The following is an 11,019-nucleotide window of genomic DNA, read 5'->3' on the forward strand; positions in this document are numbered from 1 at the left end:
GATAGCTGGGAGGAGAAGCTGCACCGATAATGGCTGAATGGATGGATAGAATTTTGTAAGTTTCACATAAATAGGTCATTTCCTTTTGACAAAGTCAAAGTCATTTTCTGCACATCAGCTTCAGGGACAAAAGTCAATGATCGTTTCACATTCCTTTGCCTGCATGTAAAAAATGATATTTCAGTTTCTTGGGCCAACTGTGTAAATGAGGCCAATACAAGGTCAAAAAGGCATATTTCTAGCTGAGTATCAGAATCATAGCTGAGGTAAGACCGCACTTGTGTTAAATGGTATTCAGAGACGAGGAGATATTTGGATCAGGAGTTGAAATTCATCGATCGACAGTGCACTCATTTTTAGCGCCGCGCAAAAGTTCAGTAGAGTAACTAAAAACTGCACTTGTGATAGAGAATTGTTAGTTTAGAGCAGGTGTGGGCAAACTATGGCCCGGGGGCCGCATGCGGCCCATTAAACGTTTTAATCCGGCCCGCCGAACTTGAATACAATTAAATGAATGAACCTTGTTAATGTTTTATTTACTAAATACTGTGGTTTTTCGAAGACATATATATTGTTGTAGTGGTTTTGTTCACTTTCATTTAAAACATTATTTTTTTTTCTCCATCCATCTGCTCCTGGTCCGGCCCCTCTGTCAAATTTTAGAACCCATTGTGGCCCGCCAATCAAAAGGTTTGCCCACCCCTGCTTTAGAAGATGAGTCAATTAACAGTAAAAAAATATTCTTATAAAAAAAAAATATTAAGAAAAAAATTACAAAAAAAATTGACACTCCAGGAGTAGCTATTGATTAGCTAACAATAGGTGTACTTTTCCTGCTGGTTTAATTCCACAGAGCAGATCCAAGTAGAGTTCTTGTAGGCTGAAATGTGAACATTTGTAGGCACATTACATAGTTCTTCTTTTTTTTTTTTTTAATTTATAGTCCATTCAACCATTTTCTATATGGCCGTTCCCTTGTGTGCAAAGCAAATGACATGTCGGACAACTATGTTCCACGTCCCACTGACTCCATCCAATTATCAGATTACAGAATGTTGCGTTGGCTTTGTCAAAGCGATGGCAATATTCTGCTTGTTGGCGGGGACAACGGCGAATTAATACTGGCTCTTCTGTTGAGTCTCAGTCGCAACAATCCTTGAGGGAGCTCATGTCTGGAGGCAATGGACATCACCAAACTTTTAAGTTTTCTCCCTGGAGATGCTTTGACAGGCCTTCACTTGCTTTGCGGCTCATTTGTGAGTATGGAATCGTTCACTTTTTTCTCCAGTAAGTGAAAGGCAAGATCTTGATTGAGGAAAATTCATTTGCTTTGGTCTTCAAAAAGTGGAACCATGTCAAACTTTTGCAATCTCATTACCGATCAGATGTGGCCCATTTGATTGACTTGGCATAGAATTGCTGTAAGGGTACTCGATTACTGAAGCACTTAATTACGGTGTTTCACGACGACACTTTTCAGTTATCTTAACAGTTATCATGGCTTCTACATCGTTCCTCATCATCCATTCGTGAGAACAATACTTTTCAGAAGTGTAGCTTATTCGCCGCCACAGAGGTGAAGATCACTGACAGGTGCGCCTCCGCAACGTTTAGCTGCACTAGTAGCCATCCAAAGCTTGTTGCTAGCAAGCTAGTGCAGCATTAGTAGCACCGCGTTTACCTCGACCGCCGACTATTCGCAGGTGACGTGAGCGACGTGTATGACTCCAGTCTCTGAAAGCTTTTAGGGACTGTTTTGATAGTTGATTTTCAGTTTTGCAATTCAGTATGTTTTGATCAGGCGCGAAATGTAAATGATGTACTTTTATATTATTGTAACCCAAAACCGCTATTGGCAAATGTACATCTGGGTGAATACATTATGAACATCTGTCAGTAGGATTCAGTGCACGATTAAAAAAATTTGCATCCATCTCTCAATGGTACATTGATATTTACATATATCCACTCCAGAGGAAACACATGAGAGCTGTTTGGAATGTGCAGGCCCCGTTTCACGTCTGATGGTGCCTCGGGAAGCTGTGGAATAGCATCAAGATTAAATGCATGGTGTTGTTTATTGCTTGCAAAATATTGACTCGGAAATCTTCCGCCACAATCTTCCGTGTCTGCTATTGATTTTCCTGTGACACGGAAACAAATCATTCAGTGGGAACGACCGGCGTTTTTCGCTGACCTCTCCTGGAAGTGAGCACTGAGTCAATGAAGTGATGCTATCTTTGATGAGAGGCAATAAACTGGCGCCAAAAAGTTACGATCTAGTGGCCCAACAAACTATTTACTCGCATAAATGCCCCCATAAGGTTTGAGTGTCTACGAACAAACGCTGACAGACCCGGTAACTTGTATCACCTGTTGTGTTGTTCAAATAGATTACGTCATCACGTCCATTGATTCTCCCGGACTCATGTACAGTTAGACAATTAAAAATGCTGCCCATTAAGAATGTTCCAAATGAAATAAGTTGTGCTATTGGCTAAATCGGTCCCACTTTCAGCAAAACCGATAATAGAAGATAAATGTAGCGTAGTCACCCTGTCGATTAAAAACGTGATTTGCAGTTCATACTGGACGCCAGGAGAGGTCAGTGTCGCTCTTCATAAAAAATAACGATTTTTTTTTCACACCTGGTACTGCTTCAATGAACACTTGCTTCTCCAAGTAACTATCATGACCAACGTTCATTTACGTTTTATTCCTAAAAACTATATACAGTATATCGCGAGCCACTGTAGATTAGGCACAACTTAAACATTAACAGTGATCTTAAATGCTTAAGGGATTTTTGAAAAGTAATTAATCCAATTAAACATGGCCTGCAACGTGAGTTAAAATAAAAGTAGTGATATGGGGAAAAAGGTAAAGATCAAATATAAGCATTGTATTTAAAAGTTAAATGAAATGTGCTGAATTAAAAAGTAAAAAATGTTGCAAATTTTAGTTGTATTATTCCTTACGTACCACTAGAGGGAGCCCGCTAATCACAAGTGATAGTCGTACCACACCTAGTATCACTGCACTAATCAATGGTTTAACAAATCTGTGCTTTGAAACTTAAGTCACTAAAATGTAATTCTAATATCCATATAAAATATGCATATACAAAAAATATCCCAAATAAAATATGTCTATTTTGCAATATTTTTTCTCATGCTTCCATGCGATTAATTTATATTTATAGTCTACTAATGTTGTGTTTGCTTTTCAATAAATATTTGCTGTAATTTTGACTTTACGACTACAAACTGACCACAGCACATTTCGACTTTTGCATAAGAATGGAACTCCATCGTAAACACAAATCACAGTAAAGGCAATGTTTTAAGTAAAAAAACATATTGAATGGTTGTAGAAGTGTAAAAAGAAGTTTAACTCCATGAATGAAAGTCAAGAAGTACTCACCCGATTCATTCTTCAGCTCTGGTGTACATTTGTTTTTTTATTAAAGCTTTGCCAATATTGTACTGAGAGGCCATGACAGAGATGAGCTACCGTGCAATAACACCAATTTTTAGCATCACAGCTATTTTTCCATCACAGAAAATCCCAAAATGAAAGAATGTAATAATTTTGTTCACAGGGCAGACTGCAGACCTTTTTGAAGGTCCAACATTTTCTTCATACAGCCAGATAAAAATCTGCTCCCCCGCCTTTTTTCTTCCCCACAGCGTGACCTTAACCATTTCTTTGGTTTAACATAAAAATGTGTTCTTCTCTGAAGGTCTGCATATCAGGACGGCGGAGCGGAGCGCCGTGCGCTGTGTCCTTGCACCTGCAGCAGCAGCTTGGAACCGGCAGGTGCATTGTCCTCAAATAGGCCAGCGTGACAAGTTGTTCACTGGTGGCTGTAGGCGGCGGCATAAATTTGCTCTTTGTGTCCCGCCTGCTGCCTCTCAGGCCAGGCCACGAGAAGAGAGGCTGCTGCGAGCTTTATGACAAAATGCTTCATCCCCCATTAACCTTCACAGAGTGGGTATCAGGAGGGGATTTCGGGCAGAATAAAGCACCAGTGTGAGAAGGCACCGTCCTTCATTTCTCCTCTTTCAGTGGGTCATCCCTTAGCTGGACTCGGGCAAAAAGCGCTGATAAGAAAATGATTGAGTATCATTGGACCTTGGTCACAAAACAATTCATGATCCCCTGGTTGCTCTGCGGAATACAAAGAAAGACTTAAGTGATGTATTTTTCTTCAATGTGTAATCAGGAAGCTTTCTTGCAACTCATGTATGAGTGTGCCGTACACACCTGAAATCTATTTACAGTTATTCACACCCCGAAATGGGCCACCTGGCCATTACAGCTGCGGCGAGTGAAAATGGCAGAAAAAGAGCAGTTGGTCAGCTTCTTTGCGGCTATCGCAGCTTCAGAGGGGACCGCATGATGCTGGAGCGCGCCTTTGGGAATTTTCATCACCGACATTGGACATGAGCGAGGACCTGGCTCGCTCAACGTCCACATTCGAGTTCATGCCATGGTGATTGATGAGGTTCTTCCGCACCAAAAATCGACAAAGCGTGACTGCATGAGCTTTGCTTTGTGCAATGAAGGGAAAGACATGCTGCAATAGAAAATGGGAAGCACGGGAGAGTCCAAAATTGTTATGGTAAATTCAAGAATTTAGTTTATTCTTATATTGGGCAAAAAGGTGTACAATCGATGGCCACGGATTGACAATGAAGCAAATATCAAATTAATCCATCATTTTTCCTGGTAATCAATGAATTATTTAGATACTTTCTGTCATTTTAAATTGTCCAAATGCTTGGAATTTCAACCTGTGAAAAGTAAATAATCAACATTGAAAGCAGACTGATTACACTGGTCAACAGCTAAATTTAATCAGATATGGGGTTTTTTGTATCATGTTTTTGAGATATTTTTTTTTTTTTAAATTTGACCCCCCCTCCCCCCAAAAAAACCTTGCGCAAAACTGATTTTACCACACAATTTTTTTCTGAAAAAAAATCCACCTGTTGTTGAACGGAACCTTTCATTCATAAATCCTACTAAATATTAGAATATTGCATATTATTATTATTATTATGAAAACCTGTTGTCTAGAGGAAAAATGAGTCCAGATTCAGAATCAGCACTAACAATTGATTTAGAAGTTTACTTGTATTGCTGATTTAAACAACGTAGTAAAAAATGTTGACAAATGTTTTCCTGGTGTTGAATCAAAATAAAACATTTGCTGCTAGATTAGAAAACATTGAACATTTTTGTTACCGACCAAAGTGAATCCTAGTTCCTTTTTGCAATAATGTCTTCTTCTTTCATTCAAGATTGGAAAAAATCGTGCTCATATTTGTTTCTTCTTTTATAAATCAATGAAATAAATGGAGAAAATGGAATGAATGGAAAATTAATGTCCCGTTTTTGAATAAAGGGATTGGAATTGAACTTAAAAAAATCTGATTCAGATGAAAAAAATTAAAGAAGAAAAAATGACAAGAGAAAGACATTTCAAAATATTTATTCATTTTTTTATTTTGGGCCAGGAAATTAAAAAATACAATTTATGCTGTTTATAGCAGGCACAAGTCAATTCCCAAACAGAATCTAACGGTTAAAAATCAACAGAATGAAAAAGTAGCATAGCACGAGATACAAGGAATTTTTTTTCTGTCATGGGAAATTTTCTTTCACAATTCAAACAACTTGGAAGTCACCTAGCGCCAAGAAGCAGGCAGCTCAACAGTTTGCCTATTTACACGTTGCATCATAAACATCATTTATCAGAGCCGTCGTTAAAACAAACCCAAACATGGGTTGATTGAGCCAGCTGTTGAAAGTCTCCATGTGGCGCCGGTAGCACGGGCCCGCCTCATCTGTCGGCCTGCCATCTCATCGGCTCTCTTCATTAGAGTCGAGCGCTGTCCATTAGGTGCCGTAATCCTCCTCACCCGGCGCAACTCACGCGACCTTGAGGTGCAACTGCACTCGGTCTGTAAACAACTCCCGAGTTCTCACTCCGGCGTAATAAATGTCAGCTGCGCTTCGGCTCGTGCGAGCGGCGGGCGGAGGTGGGTAGGGGGGGAACTTGTTCAGCAGCAGTATTGACAAAGTCGCTTCTTCTTGTCGTGTCGACGGCACACGGTGTGACTTTCCTCAGCGGTCTTTTACAGCAGGCAATCATTTCCATCTCGCCGTTTAATTGAGCCGGATGTACGTTAATGATTTCACTTAGAGGGAATCATCAAGATTCAGACGGGCACCTGTTCTTTTGTGTGTGCGGACGCCTGGCAGCAGAAAACCATTAGCGACCCCATTTGTTCGCGACAGGCAGTGCTGACCTTTTCCGATTGGCACATCCTCTTAGGAATGACAGCTTTTCTTTCGTCAAAGCAAGAAGTGATCTTTCATTGGGTACGCGCATACTTTGCATATTTGAGCATCATACCGTCCACGAGCGGTGCGTTTCGATTTTTGGCCGGTTCTGAGGTCAAGTGTTAGCGGTGTCACTGCGGGAAATGATCAGTTTGGCATCTGCCGTTTGCTTGCGGAAGCTTCACTTTGATGAAACGTGGTGATTAATGAGCTGTAAAACTTGAAAGCGATCCAACACAATGGGTGTTATTTTCCACAATATGACAATTGTTGTCGTGCCAAGTTACTGTAGCAACATGAGAAAAAGGATGCAGTGCCGTATCACAATGGAACTCGTGTTCAGGAAATATCTCTCTGACAATCAAAAGGAGCATTGTTTTCTTTTTGAAGGCAGCGCATTTGATTAACCTGAATCAAAGTGGCAATGGAGTGCAGGTAGGAAATATAGATTTAATTTAGACGTGTGTTTCCAGATAATCACACAGAAGTGACAATAATAAACAAACCAGTGGTTAAAAAGAATTTGACCAAAGGTGGTCATGAGGGATGGGCGAATACTGATACCAACTATCGGTATCTAACCGATACCGTTCCTATTTCTAAGTATCGAGTAGTCATGAAGGCAGCCGATGCCAGTCACCGATACAATTCACCGCCGTCCTCTTGTGGCCGTTCTATCAGGAAGTAAACGGCATGCATGGCTGAGAGAGTGTTTCACTCAGTTCAGTTGCCTACTTTTTTTTTTTTTTTTTTTACATGTACCAATATTTTGTATTTCCCTCCTGGTTTGAATATTAAAAAAATACTCAGTTTTTATCATTAATGATATGGAACATCCCCTGTGGTCATTTCAAACCAAATACTTCCATCTCAAAAGATGTAAATCCAGTTGTTGAGGTACCAGTTTCACTTGCAAGCACTGCAGAAATGTTATTCATCATAGGTTTTGATTGGGTGGGTGTTTAAATTTGTCTTCTAATGTATTTGAGTGCGATGTATTTGAGTATAGCAGACCATATAGTTATTTTTCCCTGAGGGGACAATGAAGCATTGTTGTTTTCCTCAAAGTGACTAGAATACATAGCGTACGTTTCAGCTTCAGTTCATTCAAGCTTTCTCCTCAGGTTATTTTCAATGTTAGAGCAAGAAACTCATCGATTCGAAATCATATCAATCCAAAATGTTTGAGGTATCTCAGGCCAGACATGATCCCATATCATTCATCGTTTTTTTTTTTTCTCTTTTCCTATCAACACCTGGTCTCTATCTCACTTTTCTCTGCCACCCAAGTACAGATACACATCATTCTGTTGTATGAGGCAGATGACAAGTACAATTTAAAACGTATTGAAAAGGCCTTGATGAAATGTGATCTCATTTTTTTTTTTTGCCCGCAACAAAAGGGAGGAATTCAATTTTGAGTCGGCCGGAGAGAGGGATTCATCTTTTGACTGATGTTACAAAGAGAATAGGCACTTTTGTTGTTGGCAGTACTGCATGATGTGAGGTGCCTGGGTCAATCAGCTTCTGCTGCATCACTGTCGGAGTTTCTACTGCCCACACATAAACTCGTAAAAAAAACAAAAATAAAAAATGAATGAAAGGAATTCTCCCAATGCACACATATAATACAAACCATAAAGCACTTTCTTTTTGAACAGATTTCCTTTTCTTAAAGAGAAGCACCGCGAGCAAGCCGAAACTCGGCCGTTATTAATGACGACCTGAGGCCGCTTGCTCACTTCAGGGAGCTGGAGAAAGATCTACCGTCACTCCAGCAGGGGAGGAAACATCTGTCCCCAATAAAGTACTACGCCTATGCAAGTTATTTCTATCACGCTGCCGCCTGATTCCCGCGGCCGTCGCCAAGGGGATCAAACAAGATTAGTCAAATGACTGGAAAGTGGAAAGGTAGGAGGGAGGTGCGGCTTCTTCTCTTGTCATCTGCTCTCTTACCAATTAGGAAGTGGGGACTGTCCTCGGGTGAAGCGAAAAAAGGGACGTAATCACCTCATCCATCAGCCAGCTTGTCAGTGAATGGCCGAATCCCATTACACGTGCAGTTGTACGAGATAAAAGCATCGCGCAGATCCACAGTGCCGTACTCTTTAACTGCTATGCGACCAGCCGGACGAGCTGGAACCAAACCTGCGGCGGTTCGGCTGAAGGGATTGAAGTTGACTTAAATACGCGATAGTGCATTGATGTGGGAAAATGACCAACGTTTGATGGCCTACGTATGGCAGGTAACTCGACTTCCAACATCTGCAATTTTCTGGCCGGGGATGAAAGCGCTTGAACTGTGACATGTGCGGGTCCGCTGTTTGTGCAGCCTGGTTTGGAGGGCTTGCTCAAGCCGGCATGAATTAAATATGGAGTGTAGCACAAAACAACGGCCATGATGTGCCGCATTCCATTTTAAATCATATCTCACTCTGGTAACGAGGAATATAGCAGAAATGTTTTGCCCAGTTGCTATCATACGTACAAACGTGCAGTACGTATATAACCAGACTGAGTAATTGAGCGGTTTGTCCCCGATTGCCCCGTTGTGGACCAAAAAATGCCGGGCTGAAAGAAATGTGAATGTTGTGACCCACCATGTCATCACCACATCTATAAATCATGACAAAAGACAATCCACTGTCCAAATGAAAAATTGAGCCAAAGAGTGAAGAAATAAGGTTAAAATAGGGAGAAAATATATGGAGGACGTTGTGCAAATGCATGACTTGACCCAGCCCCATCCCGCTTCTTGCTACCTGGCACTGTCACCAACTTTTAGGGATGAATGCATCATGGGGTCGCTAAACCCTTACAGACGTTTATACACTCTTAAAAGTGATCAAATAAAACAGAAGTTTTAAGCTTGATGCTGCTGGGAGAAAGATTTCTAGCCGCAGATGGAGCCTGTTGTAATCCAGATTAAAAAAATATTTTGGGAGAAAAGCAAAATGAAACGGTTTATTTGAGATATTTTCATTTTTGTTTTTAAGTTTGACTGAAAAAAGCTTGCACATTATTTTACCATATCTTTGCAATTTATACCTATGATATTTTAGGAAAAAAATTACACCGGCGCCCCAGAAAATCAAAGTAAAAAAAATGTGGACTAACATCTCAGAATCAAAACTGTATTAAAATTTATTGACCAGCGTAATTAGTCTGCTGTCGTGGACAACAGAACTTTTACTGCTGAGAAGCAGAAATTCCAAACATTCAGACCAGTTGTTGATTAATGGTTGCACCTCTGATCATAATAATAATAATAATAATAATAATAATACATCCAGATGTCAACTATGGTTGAAGGTTGTTGCGATAGTGTGGATCTACCCTATTATTGGTATTTGACGCGCCTTCTTTGACTGAATATTATTGAGCAGAATAACGCTACTGCATTCTTGTGCGACGGTACCTCAACTTGCAATTGCTGACGTCAAGTCGTTCTTCTCTAAACCGCAAACGAGTCGCAATCGAATCAACGGCAAAGTAGTGCACTCCACATTGGCTCATTTGCTTCAAGACAATTAATCACCAATCAGTTCCACAAAATGGACCAAATTCTTCATGATCAATTAAGCTATTGCTATGACCATAGCTTCAGTGTGATTAAGCACTTCGTTTCCGCACAATTTCCCGGCAAATTCTCATGAAAACCTGTTATTACAGTCCAAACCCAGGTGAGAGATGTCTGTGGGCGGATGATTGGAATCATACAGTCCAAAGGGGGTGAGAAGAGGAAGACAGAGAAGCATCTGGAGGGTAAAACAGTGGGAAAGAGCAAAAGTAATAAAGAATATGGACTTGTGAGAAAAGCCCACTGAGTGTCAAGACAAAGACCATGCAGTTGCAAAAATATGGTTGGAAATAGAAATACTCAAACAGGCAGGGCTTGAAGCAAAAAAAGGTAACAATGCCCCAACACATACATGCATGTACGTGGTAAAGGGGATGTTAAACAATTAGATATCTATAATGACGCCAGGAAGTTAGACATGCTAATTAGCCATGTAAATCAAATGTACTACAGTATAATAGTCGTATATTAGCATATTACGAAGTGTGATGGGTGGCACTTTTATAAACACAATCTCTTGGGGCCACTAGGAATTCCCAAAGAGACAACTTTCGACTGCTTGCGCCAACAATGAGAAGGGGCGGGTTGGGTCATGTCACTGCAATGACGACTCCCAAATCTACATCTTAGCGTATTTGAAACCTTGCGCAGGGGCACCTTGCAACCATGTCGAAAGAAACAATGGCAATTATGCTTCCCATACAATACAACACTGGCATCGAAAAGCTGTGAAGCAAGCAATACAAAATGAACACACCACATACGATGACAAGGATTGGACAAAACCCGAGTAGAAACCAAAAGTAAGCACAGAGTCTGATTTCAACAATGCAACACAGGTGGGCGGGTCGATGGAAAAGTGCTGATGAGGACTGAAAAGTGATGAGACAGATGGAAGTAATAATCAAGAGAGTGCAGACAGGAAAAAAAAGGACAATTGAAGGAGATTACAGTAAACAAGATGACCGTTGCACTCAGGTGTGACCTTTGACCATTGAGGGCTGGCAATCATCGAAGCTCTTGCTCGGTAGGGCCAACGGGATGATTGGAAAAGGAACGCTTGAAAATGGCAACGGTCAAGATATTTA

This window comes from Idiotropiscis lumnitzeri, chromosome 9 (genome assembly GCF_059441095.1).
Source record: "Idiotropiscis lumnitzeri isolate Australia: NSW breed Sydney's pygmy pipehorse chromosome 9, RoL_Ilum_1.0, whole genome shotgun sequence".
Taxonomy (NCBI): Eukaryota; Metazoa; Chordata; class Actinopteri; order Syngnathiformes; family Syngnathidae; genus Idiotropiscis; species Idiotropiscis lumnitzeri.